The 22,264-nt window shown below is 46.8% G+C and overlaps 1 protein-coding gene across 3 annotated transcripts in view; it reads right to left on the reverse strand.

Annotated features, from left to right (window-relative positions):
- Nucleotides 1-22,264, reverse strand: part of LOC143989333 (leucine-rich repeat and fibronectin type-III domain-containing protein 2-like) — a 737,371-nt gene that overhangs the window by 556,477 nt on the left and 158,630 nt on the right. For all 3 annotated transcript variants that reach the window (XM_077489421.1, XM_077489420.1, XM_077489422.1), the window contains exon 2: nucleotides 4,515-4,717. The gene's annotated coding sequence lies outside the window, so the exon portion shown is untranslated. The remainder of the gene's footprint in view (nucleotides 1-4,514; nucleotides 4,718-22,264) is intronic.

Here is a 22,264-nt window from a genome sequence, read left to right on the forward strand (position 1 = left end):
CCAGGTCACTGCAACCATTATACTTCACCCCGATGCTCACCTCCATTTGTGTCCTTCTGGAGGTGTGGAGGAGAAGGAGAGATTTTTAAACCCTCTACCTTCAACAGACTGCTCACGCTATCTGCTTCTTATAAGGGCCATCATTAGAATGTATGGAGCCCTTCTCTGCCTACATGTCAAACAATTACCCACCCCCACCCTCACCCAGCTGCCTACGTGCACAAAGCCCAGTGGCCCTTGCCTGGGGCCTACACGTGGACCCCCAGATCTTCCCTGCAACCATTATAGTTCATCCCGATGCTCACCTCCATTTGTGTCCTTCTGGTGGTGGGGAGGAGAAGGAGAGATTTTTAAACCCTCTACCTTCAACAGACTGCTCACATTATTTGCTTCTTATAAGGGCCATCATAAGAATGTATGGGGCCCTTTACAGCCTACATGAGAACCACCCCAGCTGCCTATGTGCACAAAGACCAGTGGCCCTTGCCTGGGGCCTTTAAATGGACCCAGTTCTTCCCTGCAACCATTATAGTTCACCCCGATGCTCATCTCCATTTGTGTCCTTCTGAAGGTGTGGATGAAAAAGGAGAACTTTGTAAACCCTCTACATATTTAACAGACTGCTCACATTATCTGCTTCTTATCAGGGCCACCATTAGAATACATGGAGCCCTTCACAGCCTAAATGACAAACAATTACCCACCCCCACCCTCACCCAGCTGCCTACGTGCACAAAGCCCAGTGGCCCTTGCCTAAGGCCTACACGTGGACCCAGGTCTTCCCTGCAACCATTATAGTTCACCCCGAAGCTCACCTCCATTTGTGTCCTTCTGGAGGTGTGGAGGAGAAGGAGAGATTTTTAAACCCTCTACCTTTAACAGACTGCTCACATTATCTGCTTATTATAAGGGCCACCATTAGAATGCATGGGGCCCTTTACAGCCTACATGAGAACCACCCCAGCTGCCTATGTGAACAAAGCCCAGTGGCCCTTACCTGGGACCTACACATGGACCCCCAGATCTTCCCTGCAACCATTATAGTCTACCCGATGCTCCCCTCTATTTGTGTCCTTCTGGATGTGTGGATGAGAAGGAGAACTTTGTAAATCCTCTACATATTCAACAGACTGCTCACATTATCTGCTTCTTATCAGGGCCACCATTAGAATGCATGGGGCCCTTTACAGCCTACATGGCAACCACCCCAGCTGTCTTTGTGCACACAGCCCAGTGGTCCTTGCTTGTGGCCAATACACAAACCCACTTCTTGCATGAAACCACCATGTATCTCTTTCTGGATGTGTGGCTTTGTATAACCTCTACAAGTTAAATTCAATAGACTGCTTACATTATCTTGGAAATCATGGGGCCCTTTACAGCCAACCCCCCTTGCTGCCTATGTGCACACAACCCAGCAGTGCTTGCCTGGGGCCCATACATAGATCCAGGTCTTCCCTGCAACTATTATAGTTCACCCCAATTGCTCAACTCCATTTGTGTCCTGGATGTGTGGAGGAGGAGAGATTTTTAAACCATCTACATATTCAATAGACTGCTCACATTATCTGCTTCTTATCAGGGCTACCATTAGAATGCATGGGGCCACTTACAGCCTACATGACAACCACCCCAGCTGTCTATGTGCACAAAGCCCAGTGGCCCTTGCCTGGGGCCTTTAAATGGACCCAGGTCTTCCCTGCAACCATTATAGTTCACCCCGATGCTCACCTCCATTTGTGTCCTTCTGGAGGTGTGGATGAGAAGGAGAACGTTGTAAACCATCTACATATTCAACAGACTGCTCACATTATTTGCTTCTTATCAGGGCCACCATTAGAATGTGCAAGACCCTTCACAGCCTACATGACAACCACCCCAGCTGTCTTTGTGCACACAGCCCAGTGGTCCTTGCTTGGAGCCAATACGCAAACCCACTTCTTCCATGAAACCACCATGTGTGTCTTTCTGGATGTGTGGAGAAGAAGGAGAGCTTTGTATAACCTCTACAAGTCAAATTCAATAGACTGCTTACATTATCTTGGAAATCATGGGGCCCTTTACAGCCTATATGACAGCCACCCCCCTTGCTGCCTATGTGCCCACAACCCAGCAGTGCATGCCTGGGGCTCATAGATAGACCCGGGTCTTCCCTGCAACCATTATAGTCCCCCCAGTGCTCACCTTAATGCCTGTCCTTTTGGATGTGTAGAGGAGAACTTTGTAAACCCTCTACATATTCAACAGATTGCTTATGTTATCTTCTTCTAATTGTAGTGCCGATACACCTAATGAGTACGCGCTATGTCTGTAAATTTCGTTTTTGCCCAAAACTATAGTTAAGTTTTGTAGTTGATTGTTCTAAATTATGCTTTGGCATCAGTTTGGCTGGGCTGTATTAAGGTTCTGCCTGGTCATAGGTGGGGTTTGCACCTGTGAGAGGCATTAGAATGCAGTCTGGTTGGACGCATTGGGTACCCATCTCTCTCTCTGAGCCAATCAGTGGGCATTTGTCTCGCTGTGTATTCCAGGAGAGGGTACTTAAAGTGCTGAAGTCACTTGGTTCTGGGTTTCTGATCCAGAAGTTGTTGCTGACTCCTTGGTCCTGGTCCTCCTCACCAGCCCCCAGAGGCCCTCATGGCCTGGGGTGCGGATCCATCTGTTTCTGAGCCTCGGAACTGGCTAGTTCGAGGCGCAGTAACTGGAAGGAGGATTCTAAGGTGTTCCGGTGCCGTCTCGGGTTTGGAGAGGCCCAGCAACTCTACATGCAACCAGGGGAGGACTCTTCAGTAAGAGGGCCACGCACGAGGCTGGCTGCCCGGTAAGAGCCTGGAAGCTGAGCTGCCATGGACATCGATTGAATCCACATTTCTTACGGTATCGCCATGACTGGCTGCAAGATTCTGGTACAGTAAGAAAAGTTCTTACATCTATCCTTCCGGTTACAACTAAGTTTTCAACCAAGTCTGCGTGAGAGACTTTGCAAGGCTAGAATTACTTGTTGGCTGTTAGATCCAAGGTCAAGGATTTATCCAACAGTTAAAGAGTCCAGTTGCGAGCGGCTGTTCCCTGGATTATGTACAGAGAGAGACTTTTATTAAGTCAGAAGTTCCAAGCACCTGAACTAATCTTTATCCTGATACCCTCAACTTCATGTGTGTCCTTCTGGATGTGTGGTGGAGAAGGAGAACATTGCATAACCTCTACAAATCAACAGACTTCTTACATTATCTTCTTCTTATCAGGGCCACCATTAGAAACCATAGGGCCCTTTACAGCTTACATGACAGCCACCAACCTGCCTATGTGCACACAGCCCAGCGTTCCTTGCCTGGAGCCCATACACAAACTCTTCCACGCAGCCACTACAGGTCCCCCCAGTGCTCATCTTCAAGTGTGTCCTTCTGAATGTGTGGAGAAGGGGAGTTTTGTAATCCCTTTTTATATTCAACAGACTGCTTACATTATCTTCTTCTTATCAGGGTCACCATTAGAAATCATGAGGCCCTTTATAGCCTACATGACAAGCCCCCCCCCCCCCCCATTCCACAGCTGCCTATGTGCACACAACCCAGCGGTCCTTGTCCGTGGCCCATACACAGTCCCAGGTCTTCCCTGCAACCATTACAGTTTACCCCAGTGCTGACCTCTATATGTGTCCTTCTAGATGTGTGGAGGAGAAGGAGAGTTTTTTGTAAACCCTCTACATATTCAACAGACCGCTCACATTATCTCCTAATCAGGGCCACCAATAGAAATTATGAGGCTCTTCATAGGCTACATGACAGACCCCCTCCATTATACCCAAAGCCCAGTGGTCCTTGCCAAGAGCCCATATGTAGACCCAGATCTTCCCTGCAACCATCACAGCCCCCCCCCCCCCCCCCCAGTACTCACCTCCACTTGTGCCCTTCTGGATGTGCGGTGGAGAAGGAGCGCTAGATGTTATAACTATACTGTAACCTTTGCCGCAGATGTTAGCCATCCTCTAAGCAATAGCAACAATGACCTGCCTTCAATCTGATATAATCTCCACCAGCTGTTACCCCCACCCTCTGACTCCTCTTGAGTTTGTTGCACTTCCACCTCTAAGGCAAGTCTCCTGCTTGGACCCAAGCCCTATGCTTACTCAGTGGAGCCTGGGCAGTGTGCTGAGCCACTGTGGCCTGGGCCCAGGCACTGTATTGACCCAATGGGGCCTGGGCCTGGGCACCAGGCTGACCCAATGGGACCTGGGCACTCGGCTGACTCAAAGGAGCATGAGCCCAGACCCTGTGTTGACCCAGTAAGGCCTGAGCCTTGGCACTGTGCTGACCCAAACTTTATTCTGCTGATATCTGACTCTCTCTTTGCTTCTTCTCTTTCCTACCAGTCTGAGCTCTGGACTATTCTTGGGTTGGGCTTTTTATACCCATGAGAACAAACCATTGCCTATATCTCCCTTTTGTCCCACATAGACAGGAACACTCAGCTGATCCAAACCTGCATGTTGACAGACTTTCAATGAAACATACCTGCAGGTCCGAGCGCCATCCGATGTTGGCGGTAAGCTTTAGTTATAAAGGTGTTGTTCGTACACAGTCGGAGTTCCCCCTCACACAACCTCAAATCCTCATTGCAGACACCATATATCAGCTTCCCGAAAAATTGAATGAAGTGACCTTTTCCGTTGAAGTGAATCAATACGGCCGCAAATAATGCAATTGTGTAATTTTATCTGAAAAAAAAAGAAGGAAAAAAAAAACCTTTTAGTCTTGTGTTCTTGTAAAACAATTACTCCCCCCCCCCCCCCCCCCACCGCTCAGAAATCATAAACAATCGTCAATCGATTCGTCAAGGACGCAAATAAAAAAATAAATGTTTTGCAGCAAAGAGATCCCTCCAGTTACATGTAGAAACAATGCGGCGCGTTCATCCCGCCCACACCGGGGTGACAAATGAGAAAGTAACAAGGGGATGAAGGAACAGCAACAGTTCCGTTTGTTGTTGCAATTTCACTTCAGAAATTTTTGCTGTTACAACATATTTCAACTAATTAGCCTTTTTTTTCACAAGACAGCGACATCAACGAAAAGTCTGCTCCCAGGGGCAACGGCTGCGCAAATTAACTCAGCGACTGTGTTTGCTAAAATAAGCATCCTAGTTGCAACAAAGTTAAAAAAAAATCCTGATCCCGTGTCGTATTTTTCACACTTTTTGTTCTACAGTACGTCAAGGACCTTTCAGAAAACATATAAAAATAAAAATAAATCATGTTCAGAAAATGCTTTATTGAAGGGGAACTCAATTGTTTTATTTATAAAAGAGATCCACCTCTACAATTTTATATACAATCTTATTATCACTTGTTTTACTGTCTGGGCCACATTGAGAACCAGTTGACCCATTGTGATTGTGATCCTATATATAAAAAAAATACATACCGTATATACTCGAGTATAGGTCGATCCGAATATAGGCCGAGGCCCCTAATTTACCACAAAAAAAATGGGAAAACTTATTGACTCGAGTATAAGCCGAGGGTGAGACATGCCTGTCCATCCGTGTGTCCATCCCTGTGTGTCCATCCCTGTGTGTCCATCCCTGTGTGTCTATCCCTGTGTGTCCATCCCTGTGTGTCCATCCCTGTGTGTCCATCCCTGTGTGTCCATCCCTGTGTGTCTATCCCTGTGTGTCCATCCCTGTGTGTCTATCCCTGTGTGTCCATCCCTGTGTGTTCATCCCTGTGTGTCCATCCCTGTGTGTCCATCCCTGTGTGTCTATCCCTGTGTGTCCATCCCTGTGTGTCCATCCCTGTGTGTCCATCCCTGTGTCCAGCCTACCTGTGTCCTGTGCCTCTTTGTCCTTCTGCAGCCTGTGTCCTTCTGCAGCGATCTGCATGTAAAAACATGCCAGGATCGCCGCACCTCTTCTCCTCGTCTGTGACAGACGGCGGCCATTCCACTGTTCAAAAGCCGCGCCTCCGTCTGTGATAGGCGGAACACTCAATTTCCCAGCAGTCAGTGTTCCGCCTATCACGGACATCCTCTCATCCTCGTCCGTAGTATGAGGATGAGCGGATGTCCGTGATAGGCGGACCACTGACTGCTGGGAAATTGAGTGTTCCGCCTATCACAGACAGGGAGGCGTGGCTTTTGAATAGTGGAATGGCCGCCGTCTGTCTGCACGACACGCTGATCGGGTAGACAGACGGCGGTGACTCGAGTATAAGCCGAGGGGGGCACTTTCAGCCTAAAAAAAGGGGCTGAAAATCTCGGCTTATACTCGAGTATATATGGTACACACACACATATATATATATATATATATATATATATATATATATATATACATATACATGTATATACATATATTGATAACTCAAAATGGATAACTTCATTATTTTCCTCAAAATTCTACAAACAATCCCCCATAATCACAACGTTAAAAAAGTTTGATTGAAATCTTTGCAAATGTATTTAAAAATGAAAAAAAAAAAAAATCCATGTACAGAAGTATCACAGGCTCCTCCCATGTACATAAGTATCACAGGCTCCTCCCACGTACATACGTATCACAGGTTCCTCCCATGTACATAAGTATCACAGGCTCCTCCCATGTACATTAGTATCACAGGCTCCTCCCATGTACATATGTATTTCACAGGCTCCTCCCACGTACATATGTATCACAGGCTCCTCCCATGTACATAATTATCACAGGCTCCTCCCATGTACATAAGTATCCCAGGCTCCTGCCACGTACATAAGTATCACAGGCTCCTCCCACGTACATACGTATCACAGGTTCCTCCCATGTACATAAGTATCACAGGCTCCTCCCATTTACATAAGTATCACAGGCTCCTCCCATGTACTTAAGTATCACAGGCTCCTCCCATGCACATAAGTATCACAGGCCCCTCCCATGTTCATAAATATCACAGGCCCCTCCCATGTACATAAGTATCACAGGCTCCTCCCATGTTCATAAGTATCACAGGCTCCTCCCATGTACATAAGTATCACAGGCTCCTCCCATGTTCATATGTATCACAGGCTTCTCCTATGTTCATAGGTATCACAGGCTCCTCCCATGTTCATAAGTATCACAGGCTCCTCCCATGTTCATAAGTATCACGGGCTCCTCCCATGTTCATAAGTATCACAGGCTCCTCCCACATACATAAGTATCACAGGCTCCTTCCATGTACATAAGTATCACAGCCTTTGCTCAATACTTTGGTGAAGCTCCTTTGGCACCAATTACAGCCTGAAGTCTTGTTGAGTATGATGCTACAAGCTTGGCACACCTATTTTTGGGCAGTTTCTCCCATTTTTCTTTGCAGGACCTCTCCAGCTCAATCAGGTTGGATGGGGAGGGTCGGTGCACAGCCATTTCCAGATCTCTCCAGAGATGTTCAATCGGGTTCAAGTCCGGGCTCTGGCTGGGCCACTCAAGGACATTCACAGTTGTCCCGTAGCCACTCCTTTGTTACCTTGGCTGTGTGCTTAGGGTTGTTGTCCTGTTGGAAGATGAATCTTCACCCCAGTCTGAGGTCCGGGGGCTCTCTGGAGAAGGTTTTCATCAAGGATGTCTCTGTACGTTGCTGCATTCATCTTTCCCTCAATCCTGACTAGTCTCCCAGTTCCTGCCGCTGGAAAACATCCCCACAGCATGATGCTGCCACCACCATGCTTTACTGTAGGGATGGTATTGGCTAGATGATGAGCAGTGCCTGGTTTCCTCCAGACATGACGCTTGCCATTCAGGCCAAAGAGTTCATTCTTTGTTTCATCAGACCAGAGAATTTTGTATCTCATGGTCTGAGAGTCCTTCGGGTGCCTTTTAGAAGTTGAAACGCTGTTAATACTTCCCGGATGCACATACATATAAAAGGATAAACATGTACCTAATATTTTATTTTTGGTACAAAGTAATCCCTTCTCCCCCAGTTCTGGTGTCCCTTTAAGTTGGTCTTGCAAACAAGCTATACAAAAATATAGAGACCACCCCAATTTATAACTAGCTTTTGCAGTAAGGTGCACATGGAGGGACAATGCACATCACAAACAGACAAAAATACCAGGGAGCCTGCAAAAAAAAAAGTACCCTGTCTAAAAACAGAGGGTTTTGTTTGCACACCTTTGCAAATATATGAGTAAGCCGCAGTGCCTCGCCAAGGCTCCTCTATATATGTTGGTCCTATCTCTATATGAGTAAGCCGCAGTGCCTCGCCAAGGCTCCTCTATATATGTTGGTCCTATCTCTATATGAGTAAGCCGCAGTGCCTCGCCAAGGCTCCTCTATATATGTTGGTCCTATCTCTATATGAGTAAGCCGCAGTGCCTCGCCAAGGCTCCTCTATATATGTTGGTCCTATCTCTATATGAGTAAGCCGCAGTGCCTCGCCAAGGCTCCTCTATATATGGTGGTCCTATCTGTATATGAGTAAGCCACAGTGCCTCGCCAAGGCTCCTGTATATATGGTGGTCCTATCTCTATATGAGTAAGCCGCAGTGCCTCGCCAAGGCTCCTCTATATATGGTGGTCCTATCTGTATATGAGTAAGCCGCAGTGCCTCGCCAAGGCTCCTTTATATATGGTGGTCCTATCTCTATATGAGTAAGCCGCAGTGCCTCGCCAAGGCTCCTGTATATATGGTGGTCCTATCTCTATATGAGTAAGCCGCAGTGCCTCGCCAAGGCTCCTCTATATATGTTGGTCCTATCTCTATATGAGTAAGCCGCAGTGCCTCGCCAAGGCTCCTCTATATATGGTGGTCCTATCTGTATATGAGTAAGCCGCAGTGCCTCGCCAAGGCTCCTTTATATATGGTGGTCCTATCTCTATATGAGTAAGCCGCAGTGCCTCGCCAAGGCTCCTTTATATATGTTGGTCCTATCTCTATATGAGTAAGCCACAGTGCCTCGCCAAGGCTCCTGTATATATGGTGGTCCTATCTCTATATGAGTAAGCCGCAGTGCCTCGCCAAGGCTCCTCTATATATGTTGGTCCTATCTCTATATGAGTAAGCCGCAGTGCCTCGCCAAGGCTCCTCTATATATGGTGGTCCTATCTGTATATGAGTAAGCCACAGTGCCTCGCCAAGGCTCCTGTATATATGGTGGTCCTATCTCTATATGAGTAAGCCGCAGTGCCTCGCCAAGGCTCCTCTATATATGGTGGTCCTATCTGTATATGAGTAAGCCGCAGTGCCTCGCCAAGGCTCCTTTATATATGGTGGTCCTATCTCTATATGAGTAAGCCGCAGTGCCTCGCCAAGGCTCCTGTATATATGGTGGTCCTATCTCTATATGAGTAAGCCGCAGTGCCTCGCCAAGGCTCCTCTATATATGTTGGTCCTATCTCTATATGAGTAAGCCGCAGTGCCTCGCCAAGGCTCCTCTATATATGGTGGTCCTATCTCTATATGAGTAAGCCGCAGTGCCTCACCAAGGCTCCTGTATATATGGTGGTCCTATCTCTATATGAGTAAGCCGCAGTGCCTCACCAAGGCTCCTTTATATATGGTGGTCCTATCTCTATATGAGTAAGCCGCAGTGCCTCACCAAGGCTCCTCTATATATGGTGGTCCTATCTCTATATTTTGTTAAGTTTGCTGGGAATTTTCTTGTCTGTTTTTCAGTTGGTCCTAATTCCCATGGGAAGGATGGGGGAAAGATGGACTTCTTGATCAGGTGACCATGGAGAGTCTCCCATGCATGTGCAAAGATAGCTCAGGCATGGAGTCCAAGTTCTCAGGATTTCTGTACATCTGCACATGAGCCAGATATTAAACCCCTTCAATACCGGGGCACTTTTACCCCCTTTCTTGCCCAGGCCAATTTTCAGCTTTTAGCACTGTCACACTTTGAATAATTGCGCAGTCATGCAACACTGTACCCATATAACATTTTTAGCTTTTTTTTTTCACACAAATAGAGCTTTCTTTTGGTGGTATTTTCTCACCATCGTTTATTTTTTGCTAAACAAAACCAAAAAAGACCGAACATTTTGCTAGATCGCCCCCCTCCCGTAACTTCCAGGTGTTTGTTGGGCTTACCATTCTTACCAGCGAGCCTGGGAAACAATCCTGCCATTCACGTGGCTGGCCATAGAGATGAAGAGAGACCAGATCATCTCTGATCACCTCTATGGTCTAGGGGGACTGAAGTGTTATTATGGCATCACTTCCAGTCTAGGGTGGAGGTAAAGATTTTTTTTTTTTAAAGCATTAGATCTTTTTTTTTTTTTTTTGATCTTTTGCTTTATTATACACCCAGATCTCTCCATAAAGAGGACCTGTCACCCCTTATTTTTATTACAAGAAATGTAAACACCCTTTGTAATAGGAGTAAATGTGATTAACCACTTCCCGCCCGGCCTATAGCAGATCGATGGCCAGGAAGTGGTTTTGTTATCCTCACTGGGCATCATATGACGTCTTTCAGGATAACATGCCCGCGCGCGCCAATCGCTGATCATGGCAAGGAGCCTCTGATGGAGGTTCCCTGCCACGTGATCAGCTGTGACCAATCACAGCTGATCACAGCGTGAACCAGGAAGTGCCGGTAAACGGCTCTCCTCAGTTCGCGCCGACAAAGGGGGGGGGGGGGGGGGTTGTCTGTGCTAATAATCAGCACATTGATTATCAGCACAGCCCCATAAGATGTGCCACCAGCAATGCCAATCAGTGCCTATCAGCTCCCAGACAGTGCCCCATCAGAAACGCCTGTCAATGCCCATCAAAGTGCCAAACAGTGCCCATAACAGTGCCAATCAGTGCCCACCACAGTGCCAATCAGTGTCTAGCACAGTGACAATCAGTGCCCATCAGTAACACCTGTTAGTACCTCATCATCAGTGCTGCCCATCAGTGCCATCTATTAGTGTACATCAGTGCCACCAATCAGTGCCAATCAGTGCCGCCTATCAGTGCCCATCAGTGCCGCCCATAAGTACCCATCAGTGCTGCCCATCAGTGCCATCTATTCATGTACATAAGTGCCATATATCAGTGCCAATCAGTTCCACCCATCAGTGCCACCTATCAGTGTCCATCAGTGCTGCCTGTCAGTGCCATCACATCAGTGCCACCTATCACTGCCGCCTATCAGTGCCCATCAATGCTGCATATCAGTGCCGCCTATCAGTGCCCATCAGTGCCACCTATCAGTGTCCATCAGCGCCGCCTATCAGTGCCCATCAGTGCCGCCTATCAGTGCCCATCAGTGCTGCCCATCAGTGCCATCTATTCGTGTACATCAGTGCCACCTATCAGTGCCAATCAGTTCCGCCTATTAGTGCCCATCAGTGCCGCCTATCAGTGCCTATCAGTGATGCCTGTCAGTGCCCATCACATCAGTGCCTCCTATCACTGTGGCCTATCAGTGCCCATCGGTGCTGCATATCAGTGCTGCCTATCAGTGCCCATCAATTCTACATATCAGTGCCTCCTCATCAGTGCCCATCAGTGCCACCTCATCAGGGTCCATCAGTGAAGGAGAAATCAACATTTTATAACAGAAACAAAGGAATCACTTATTTTTTTCAAAAATGTTGACTTTTTAATTAGTTTAGCAAAAAATAAACACCCCAGATGTGATCAAACACCACCAAAAGAAAGCTCTATTTGTGGGAAGAAAATTATAAAAATTTACCGGTAGTTTGGGTGCAGTGTTGCATGACCGCGCAATTGTCATTCAAAGTGCAACAGCTCTGAAAGCCGAAAATTGTCATGGGCAGGAAGGGGGGAAAGTGCCCGGTATTCAAGTGGTTAAAAAAATAAAAAATAAATTATGGGATAGTGTAAAAAAATAATAAAATAAAAAATAAAATAAATAAGAAAAAAAATGTAAAGCCTCCCCATCCCTCCGTGCTTGTGCGCAGAAGCGAACGCATACGTAAGTTATGTACACATATGTAAACGGTGTTCGCACCACACATGCGAGGTATCGCCGCAAACGTCAGAGTGAGAGCAATAATTCTAGCTCCAGACCTCCTCTGTAACACTAAACAGTTAACCTGTAAAAAAAATGTAAATACGTCACTTATGGAGATTTTTAAGTACCGTAGTTTGTGGCCATTCCATGAGCGTGTGCAACTTTAAAACGCAACATGTTAGGTATCTATTTACTCGGCTTAAAATCATCTTTTATATTTTACAAAAAATGTGTTTTTTTATATATATTGTGTTTTTATTTTATTTATTTTTTGCATTAAAATTCATTAAAGTTGAAAAACCGCTGCGCAAATACCTTGTGGCACCAAAAATTGCAACGATCACCATTTTATCCTCTAAGGTTTCTGCTAAAAATATGTATAATGTTTGGGGGTTTTAAGTAATTTTCTAGTAAAAAAAATTATGTATTTTTACTTGTAAACAAAAAGTGCTGGAAAAGGCGCGGTCCAGTATAACTTTAATAATTATACAGTTGTATTTAAAGCAGTATGAGATACATTACTAAACATTGTAATGCTATATATGTTTTTTCCTCGTTATTTTCTTGTGTTTCTTTGTCCTTTTTCATATCTGATAATTGATGAACATTTTCTGAATTTTCACCAGAGCTTTGTGAATACCGGTGGTCCTAAATAATTCCCCTGAAGAAGCCAATGCGGGCGAAACGTGTTGGGATATAACATCTATCTTTGACCATCTTTTGTTTCTGTGGGATACCAGCAACCAGTAAAAAAACAAAGAAAAACAAATATTGTGTATATGCTCTGTCAATTATTTTATTGAACCTTATCTCTATGTTGAGATTTTATGTATTAAATAAAGACTTACATTTTATTATATATGTATCCTTTATCCTGTATTTTCTTTTTTTGTGCATAATCCCATCCTTTTGCCATTTTCAATTGTAATACTTTTATTTATTATTTTGTTTTACTCCTCCATTAGTACTCTGTTTGATTTATTTGCAATGTATTCAGAAATCTCTCAATAGGCATTGAAAATGTTTATTTTGCATGTTTAGGTGTTTTATTATTTGCTTTTATTATATTATGTTATATGGCCTGCAGCGGGTCACATGGGACCCTCCTAATTGATCAAAAATGTCCTTTATTTATGAGCCGTTATTGGTTAATCCATACAACAAGAAGACGTTGTGTAACTAATCCTCAGATTGTAGTTAAAATTTACAATCTGGGTAATTTTACACGCCCCCCCCCCATCCCCCATCCCTATAAACGTTGGGTCAATTCTCTCTCTCTGTGTGATGAATGGAGCAGATCGTTTTCCCCTCGTAATGTGCGGGTTGAATGTATAGGTGACCTCCTTGTTAACTGCCCCATCAGAGACGTGACCCCCGGCTCCTCGGACTTAATTTGTGGTCCTATAAATAACCGGCTCGGTCATTACTATTCATTCCACCTCCCTATAGGTCAGGATTGGAGTCAAATTCTGTTGTCCATACAGAACACAGATAATGCATTGCGGCTGATTACTATATCAATACATTCGTCTGCTGATAAACACGCGCAGTTCAATTAGTGGCAAAGACAAAGAACTTTGAACGAGGAGGCGAAAAAAGGAGAAAAGGTTGTGAGAAAGGGGCAATAACCTGCTGTCGGTCAACAAGAGTCTGTTCGTTTGCAGTCTTCCCGGAGTTTATTTAATAAGGGAAAATAAGATGTTCATTTTGCAAGGCAAGTTTCACTTTGCACTGGGATTTTCCCTTAACTTAGAGAAATTTAACTTTGCAAAGTTAAAATTATTGAACAGTGGCAGCTGGTGTTTTTTTGGGGGGGTTGCCCCCCCCCGAGCAGCACATAACTACCCCCCCCCCCAGCAGCACATCTGGCACTTGGCGGGTGGCAAGAAGTATGTAGCAGCTCGGCTCGGCCCTCGAGTCTTGTCCCCCATGGCGGCGGGTGTCAGTCAGAATGTAGTGGCTCGGCTCCGAGTCCTCTCCTCCATGGCGGAAGTTGACAGGCAGGGTGTAGCGCAGGCGTCTCCAAACTATGGCCCTCCAATTGTTCAGGAACTACAATTCCCATTATTCTTAGTCATGTCTGTGAATGTCAGAGTTTTACAATGCTTCATGGGATGTGTAGTTCTGCTACAGGGCCGTAGTTTGGAGATCCCTGGTGTAGCGGCTCGGTTCTGAGTCCTCTCCTCCATAGCGGCAGTTGGCAGGCAGTGAGTAGTGGCTCGGCTTGGCCTGAGTCTTGTCCTCCATGGGGGCGGTTGGCAGGCAGCGTGTAGCGGCTCAGCTCTGGGTTCTTTCCTCCATGACGGCAGTTGGCAGGCAGTGTGTAGCAGCTCGACTCGGCCCAGAGTCTCGTCCTCCATTGGGGCGGGTGGCAGGCAGTGTGTAGTGGCTCAGCTTGGTTCTGAGTCCTCTCCTCCATGGCGGAAGTTGGCAGGCAGTGTGTAGTGGCTCGGCTTGGTCCGATTCTTGTCCTCCATGGGGGCGAGTGGCAGGCAGTGTGTAGCGGCTCAGCTCGGTTCTGAGTCCTCTCCTCCATGGTGAAAGTTGGCAGGCAGTGTGTAGTGCCTCGCCTTGGCCCGAGTCTTGTCCCCCATGGCGGCGGGTGACAGGCAGCTCGGCTCTGAGTCCTCTCTTCCATGGCGGCAGTTGGCAGGCAGTGTGTAGCGGCTCAGCTCAGCTCTGAGTCTTGTCCTCCATGGTGGCGGGGGGCAGGCAGCGTGTAGTGGCTCAGCTCTGTGTTCTTTCCTCATGGCAGCAGTTGGCAGGCAATGTGTAACAGCTCGGCTCGGGTCCGAGTCTCATCCTCCATGGCGGCGGGTGGCAGGCAGCGTGTAGCGGCTCAGCTCTGTGTTCTTTCCTCATGGTAGCAGTTGGCAGGCAATGTGTAACAGCTCGGCTGGGGCCCGAGTCTCATCCTCCATGGCGGCAGGTGGCAGGCAGAATGTAGCGGCTCGGCCCCAAGTCCTCTTCTCCATGGTGGCAGTTGGCAGGCAGTGTGTAGCAGCTTGGCTCGGCTCTGGGCTCTCTCCTCCATGGCGGCAGTTGACAGGCAGTGTGTAGCAGCTTGATTCGGGCCCGAGTCTTGTCCTCCATGGTGGCGGGAGGCAAACAGTGTGTAGCGGCTCGGCTCTGTGTCCTCTCCTCCATGGCGGCAGTTGGCAGGCAGTGTGTAGCGGCTTGGCTCTGCTTTGTGTCCTCTCCTCTATGGTGGCTTCCAACTCCTCGCCTCCTCCTCTTGGTGTCCAATAGGATTACCTGTCCTTTTGACCAATCAAGTCACCGGTGTCAAAGCCCGCTTCCTCATTGGCCAGGAGGAGGATCAGTGTTACAACAGCGAATATTGATTCGCTCTTGTAACACACCTGGGTGGGCTTAGAGTGCACTCTATGCAACCCGAGCCTACCCTATATTGAAATCTATTAGAGCCCTCCAAAATGGAATCCATGCACCGGTGTCCTGAAAAGGGCCAGACGCATGGATAGAGGAGGCGGTGGACAGACGGGGGGGGGGGGGGCAGTGCCCGTGCACCCTTAATGGACTGGCCACCCCTGGTGTCCATCTATAACCAAATGAGATCAAATGCAATGGGGTTAATTTACTAAAGGTAAATAGACTGTTCACTTTGCATAGGAAATTCTCCATTAGCTCAGTGAATGTGGTGAAATTTAATTTTGCAAAGTGCAAAGTAACGAATGTTAGTGTCCATCTATAACCATATGAGATTATATGCAATGAGGTTAATTTACTAAAGGCAAATAGACTGTTCACTTTGCAAGAGAAATTTCAATTTGTAATTTGAAAGTTGACGAGGAGGAAACAAAGGGGGAAGCCGCTGAGGAGGAGATGCAGGGGGAAGCCGCTGAAGAGGACAGACAGGGGGAAGTCGCTGAGGAGGAGACTCAGGGGGAAGCCGCTGATGAGGAGACGCAGGGGGAAGTCGCTGAGGAGGAGACTCAGGGGGAAGCCGCTGATGAGGAGACGCAGGGGGAAGTCGCTGAGGAGGAGACGCAGGGGGAAGCCGCTGCAGAGGAGACGCAGGGGGAAGCTGCCGAGGAGGAGACGCAGGGGGAAGCCGTTGAAGAGGAGATGCAGGGGGAAGCTGCCGAGGAGGAGACGCAGGGGGAAGCTGCCGAGGAGGAGACGCAGGAGGAAGCCACTGAAGAGGAGATGCAGGGGGAAGCCGCCGAGGAGGAAACACAGGGGGAAGCCGCTGAGGAGGAGGTGCAGGGGGAAGCTGCTGAGGAGACGCAGGGGGAAGCCGCTGAAGAGGAGACGCAGGGGGAAGCCGCCGAGGAGGAAGCGTAGGGGGAAACCAAGACGCTGAGCAGGAGACCCCGAGGAGGAGACCCTGAACAGGAGACACCGAGGAGGAGACGCAGGCCCGCAACCTAGATGGGGTAGGTGCTGGGTTTGCCGATCGACTGACCAAACAGGGGGGGGGGGTTAACTGACAGACGGATGGACTGGGGGGGTGGCGGATGGTTAGTTTGCCCCCCTCCAAAAATTTATGGAGCACCATAGGCCATTATCAGGTCAATAATGGTGGGGGAAAAGCAAGCGCAACCCCCCCTTCTGAACCATACAAGGCCACATGCCCTCAACATGGGGGGGGTTGCTTTGGGCAAAGCACCTTGTCCCCATGTTGATCGTGACAAGGCACTCTTCCCTGCAACCCTGGCTCAGTGGTTGTGGGGGTGCGAGGGGTGACTTATCAGCACCACCGACGCCTCCTTGGACTTGCATCACCAGTGGAATTTTTCTCAATTCTCCTTACAACTACATGGACTGTAACCCTTGCTTGTGGGAACCTCTTTGAACAGGAGCTCCAGACAATGTTGTCCCCCCCCTAACACTCATACTTGTACTGGACATTGTATTAGCAAATTTTTGTTTGTAAACTTGACAAAAGTTGTGTCTTTGTGTAGCTTCCATCAGTGAAAAGATATGCAAATCACCTATTAGACAGAAGCAATGTTGTGAATGGCAGATGTTCCTTTTGGCTCATTAGTCATTCAGGAAACCCGCATGTGACAGTGACTATAACTAGGGAGGTTCGGCCTGATGGATGAGGTCTTCCAGATGATCTCACATTTAAGATTCCATTTTCTTTTGTAGGCATCTTCAGAGGTTGGTAGACGGGCGATGTTTTCCAGCATTCGACTCGTGTTTTAAGCACACATGAAATGTAGGTTAGCAGATTCTTATTTTCTTCAATAGCTCAGTGTAGATGTCAGCACTCAGGCTGTGCTTGACGTGCCGCTGGTTGTGTTTCCTTGGATGCAGCGGGTCCTATTGAGACGGGTCTGCATTGCAGGCAAAGCAGGTCGCACTCAGTGTTTGGCTGCATTTTGCATTCAAATGCATTTAATATAAGCCCCCCACCCCCCCCCCGAGACAAATCCTAAGACCTTTGTAGTGTCTAAACAAAAACATTTGAATAAAACCTCTCATTCCAGAATTTAATTTGATTTTATGAGGGTTGTACCAAAAGTAATGCAAAGGTGAGCATAGGTTCTTCAAATGTCCCATGTTGGTTGAGCAAGCCCTTGTACACACGGGTCGGAGATTCCGACCACCAAATCCGTCGGATTTTGTCCGTCGGATTTTGTCCGAAACTGTTGCATACACACGGTCGGACGAAGTTGTCGGAAAATCCGATCGTGCAGAACGTGATGACGTTATTTCGTTACGACGGGACTACGTTCAGGCTAGTAGCCAATAGCTTTGGTGTAGGAATTTGATCTGAGCATGCGTGGCACTTTGTCCGATCAAAATTCTCTACAAACGATCGGAGCATTTTGTCGGAAAATTTTACCAACAAGTTAGAAAATTTGGTCCGTCGGATATTCAGATGGAACACAGTCCGATGGAGACCACACACAGTCGGAATATCCGACAAACGGTCCGATCGGACACATTCCGTCGGAATCTCCGACCGTGTGTACAAGGTCTAACTCTTCTTCCGTAGTTACTCCTCTTTTTAATTGCAGGTAAATAATGGATTCCAAGCAGAAGCAATGCGCCGTCAGTCACGTGGCGTGACGTAACGCGTAGGATACCAGAGGCAATAGAGACACCGGAACAGACGGATAGGTACGAGCGCGGCGCTCGTTTTTACCATGCACTGCTGATTTTTTAAAATGTGAGTTTTTTTACCTGTTTTTCTTGAATAAACGCTAATACTGTTTGCAACATACTGCACTATGGTAGGCCTCTTTTATCTTCTTTTTTAATACACTGAGTACCTGCCTGAGTGAGTCAAGTTACTGACGTGGAAAGCAGAAAGGCAAAGAAAGGAACCCCCCTTCCCTTTCCCCCTTGTCCTCCTGGCTTCATCCCATAGGAACACCCAGGAAAAAGGCCCACCCGGAGGGATCCATTCTTTCAAATTTCACTACATGCTGTATACCTTACAGCAGTAAAGTAATCATTCATTTTAGCCACAGGTGTCAGTGACACTGAAGACCTCTAGCACATCACTTAAAGGCACAGTACCACCGAAGATTAAGATAGTAGCACAAAGTGTCCACGTGAAACACTTCCACACTTCCACTACTGCTGCACTTTGGACCAAGAAATAGATGTCCAACAATTTGCACTAAGAGACTTGATACACCTATTTATCTTAAGATATTATTTATATATATATATATATTATATTTTTTTATTTTTTTATTTCTTTATATATATATACTCTCTTCTATTAATTTTTTCTATTTTTATATTCAATCCTGCTAATTGATCTCTTCTCAATAAGTACTGTATGAATTATTTATGTATTTTGCACAATCATCACAGATCACTCACTCGTTGATTTATTTCTTGCAATTTTGCACATATTTATATTTTAAGATTCTTTGCACTTTTGATATCTTAATGGTGAATACTCTAATGGTGAATATTTATGTTCTTTTTTAAAAGCATTTACGTATTTATGTAACTCTTTTTTTGGATATACGATATTTGTAGATTTGCACCTTATGCCTGCAATATATGTTTCTCTAGCTAGTATCACCAGTTGTTAATCTCACGAATAAGATTACATAGAATTTCTACAAGGAGCGCAACACCATACTTCATAAATGCGCCGTTATTGAGATCTTGATGAAGGAGGGGTGCCGGCTGTCCGACATCCACAGAAGGCTACAGAATGTTTACGGAGATGACACCACTGAGAAGAGCAATGTCTTGTCGTTGATGACTCTTGTCAGTGGTGTCATCTCTGTAAACATTCTGTAGCCTTCTGTGGATGTCAGACATCCGGCACCCCTCCTTCATCAGGAACTCAATGACGGCGCGTTGCTTCTGCTTGGAATCCATTATTTACCTGCAATGAGAAAGAAGAAGAGTTAAAGCGGAGGTCCACCCTAAAGTGGAACTTCCGCTCATTGGAATCCTCCCCCCCCTCCGGCGCCACAATTGGCACCTTTCAGGGGGGAGGGGGGGTGCAGGTTCCCTTTACAGTACAGGTATCTGCACCCACTTCCGGCATAGATATCCGCAGAATCTACGCCCCATTCCGCAGAATCTACGCCCCTTTCCGCAGGTCCCCCGCTGTCTGCTGGGAAACACACGGATCCCAGAGACAGCGGGGACCATCCTTATTGCACAGCGCGACTCGCGCATGCGCAGTAGGGAACCGGGAAATGAAGCAGCGAGGCTCCACTTCCTGATTCCCATACCCAAGATGGAGGCGGCAGCACCCGAGAGACGATCGAGAGATCGGCTTCGGGTGCCGACATCGCGGGCGCGCTGGGCGGGTAAGTGTCCTTATTTTAAAAGTCAGCAGCTGCAGTATTTGTAGCTGCTGGCTTTAAAAAAAAAAAAAAAAAACGGCGGAACTCCCGCTTTAATATAGAAGAAGAATAAACCACTTGGCTACCGGCTTTTTTTCAGCTTTCAGCGCTATCACACTTTGAATGACAATTGCGCGGTCATGTAACACTGTACACATAGGATATTTTTGTCTCTTTTTTTAACACAAATAGAGCTTTCTTCTGGTGATATTTAATCACCACTGTTTTTGTTTTTGCTAAACAAACAAAAAAAATAAAAATAAAATAAGTTTCTGTTGTAACATTTTGCAAACTGGTAATTTTTCTCCTTGATGTGCTCTGATGAGGCTGCACTGATGGGCACTGAAGGGCACTGCTGAGGTGGTACTGGTGGGCACTGATGAGGCTGCACTAATTAAAGGAAATAATGGGCACTAACAGGCAGCATTGATGGGCAATGACAAACTGCACTGATTAAGGGGGCACTAATAGGTGGCCCTGATAGGCACTAATTGTCAGCAATGATGTGCACTGATTGGCAGTACTGATTGGCACTGATGGGCACTGATGAGGTGGCACTGCTGAGCACTGATGAGGTGGCACTGGTGGGCTGATAATCAGCACTATTGGGCACTAATAGGTGGCACTGATGGGCAATGATAAGCTGCACTGATAAAAGGGGCACTAATAGGCGGCACTGATGGGCACTGATTGTCAGCACAGATGTGCACTGATTGGCAGCACTGATGAGCACTGATGAGGCTGCACTGATAAGCTGCACTGATGGGCAATGATAAGCTGTACTGATAAAAGGGGCACTAATAGGTGGCACTGATGGGCACTGATTGTCAGCACTGATAAGCGGCACTATTGGGCACTAATAGGCCGCACTGATGGGCAATGATAAGCTGCACTGATAAAGGGGGCACTAATAGGCGACACTGATGGTCACTGATTGTCAGTACGGATGTGCACTGATTGGTAGCACTGATAAGCGACACTAATGGGCACTAATAGGCTGCACTGATGGGCAATGATAAGCACTGATAAAAGGGGCACTAATAGGCAGCACTTATGTGCACTGATTGCCAGCACTGATGGGCACTGTTGGGGCTGCACTGATCATCAGGGCCCTATTTTTGGGCTGCAGCAGTTCACTCGCAAAGTCCAAATATATGCAAGGGAAATACAAAAATATATATTTCTAGAATATAAAAGAAAAATACATCATTTTTGCTAGAACATGATTGGATGATTGAAGTGACTACAGCTTCACTCTATGTGCTAACAGTCAACTATTTACTATGTAAAGTGAAAAAAGAAAATCCTATCTCTCGGATAAATTCACCCTTTTTGAATTTTGAATTTACGACCAGACCACACCCACACATTCGCATTAGCCTCTTCACGGTGATGGAGACGGAGATCTTAGCCCTTGTACACACGGTCTGAGATTCCGACGGAATGTGTCCTATCGGACCGTGTTGTCGGATAATCCGACTGTGTGTGTGGTCTCCATCTGACTGTTTTCCGATCGGAATTCTCTACACATGATCGGACAAGGTCCGATCGGATCATGTTGTCGGAAAATTTTACCGACAAGTTGGAAAACCTGGTCCGTCGGATACTCTGACGAACCAAGTTTTCTAACTTGTCGGTAAAATTTTCCGACAACATGATCCGATCGGACCTTGTCCGATCATGTGTAGAGAATTCCGATCGGACAAAGTACCACGCATGCTCAGATCAAATTCCTACACCAAAGCTATTGGCTACTAGCCTGAATGTAGTCCCGTCGTAACGAAATAACGTCATCACGTTCTGAACGATCGGATTTTCCCGACAACTTTGTCCGACCGTGTGTATGCAACAGTTTCGGACAAAATCCGGCGGACAAAATCCGATGGACAAAATCCGACGGATTTGGTTGCCGGAATGACCGACTGTGTGTACAAGGGCTAATGCCACGTACACACGACCGGACTTTTCAACATCAACGGTCTGACGGAACAATTCCGGCGGACCATTCGATCGTGTGTGGGCTGCAGCGGACTTTTGATTTGCAAAAATCCGACAGACTTTAGAAATGTAACATGTTTCAAATTTTTCCGCCGGAACTCCGCCGGACCCAGTTCCTACCGAGAAATCCGCTCGTGTGTATGCTAGTCCGACGGACAAAAACCGACACGAGGGCAGCTATTGGCTACTGGCTATGAACTTCCTTATTCTAGTCCGTTCGTACGTCATCACGTTCGAATCCGTCGGACTTTGGTATGATTGTGCGTGGCCAAGTCCATTCATTCGGAAAGTCCGTCAGAACTCTGTCAGAACTCCGTCGAAAGTCTGTCGGACCTAGTCGCTCGAAAAGTCCGGTCGTGTGTACGCGGCATAAGAGGAAAAACCGATACAAAGAGCTCAGTTCATATAGAAAGCCAACCACTGTTCTCAGCAGCTTCAATAAACGTGTATTTTTTTTTTTTTTATCATTGACCGGGGTATCTGTAAGCCTTGATAACCATGACCAGGTTACCATGGAAACTTGTGTGTTTTGCGGTACTCACGGCA

The sequence above is a fragment of the Lithobates pipiens genome, unplaced genomic scaffold, assembly GCF_037356315.1.
Source record: "Lithobates pipiens isolate NorthernLeopardFrog02 unplaced genomic scaffold, aLitPip1_a1.2 Scaffold_18, whole genome shotgun sequence".
In the NCBI taxonomy this organism is placed as follows: Eukaryota; Metazoa; Chordata; class Amphibia; order Anura; family Ranidae; genus Lithobates; species Lithobates pipiens.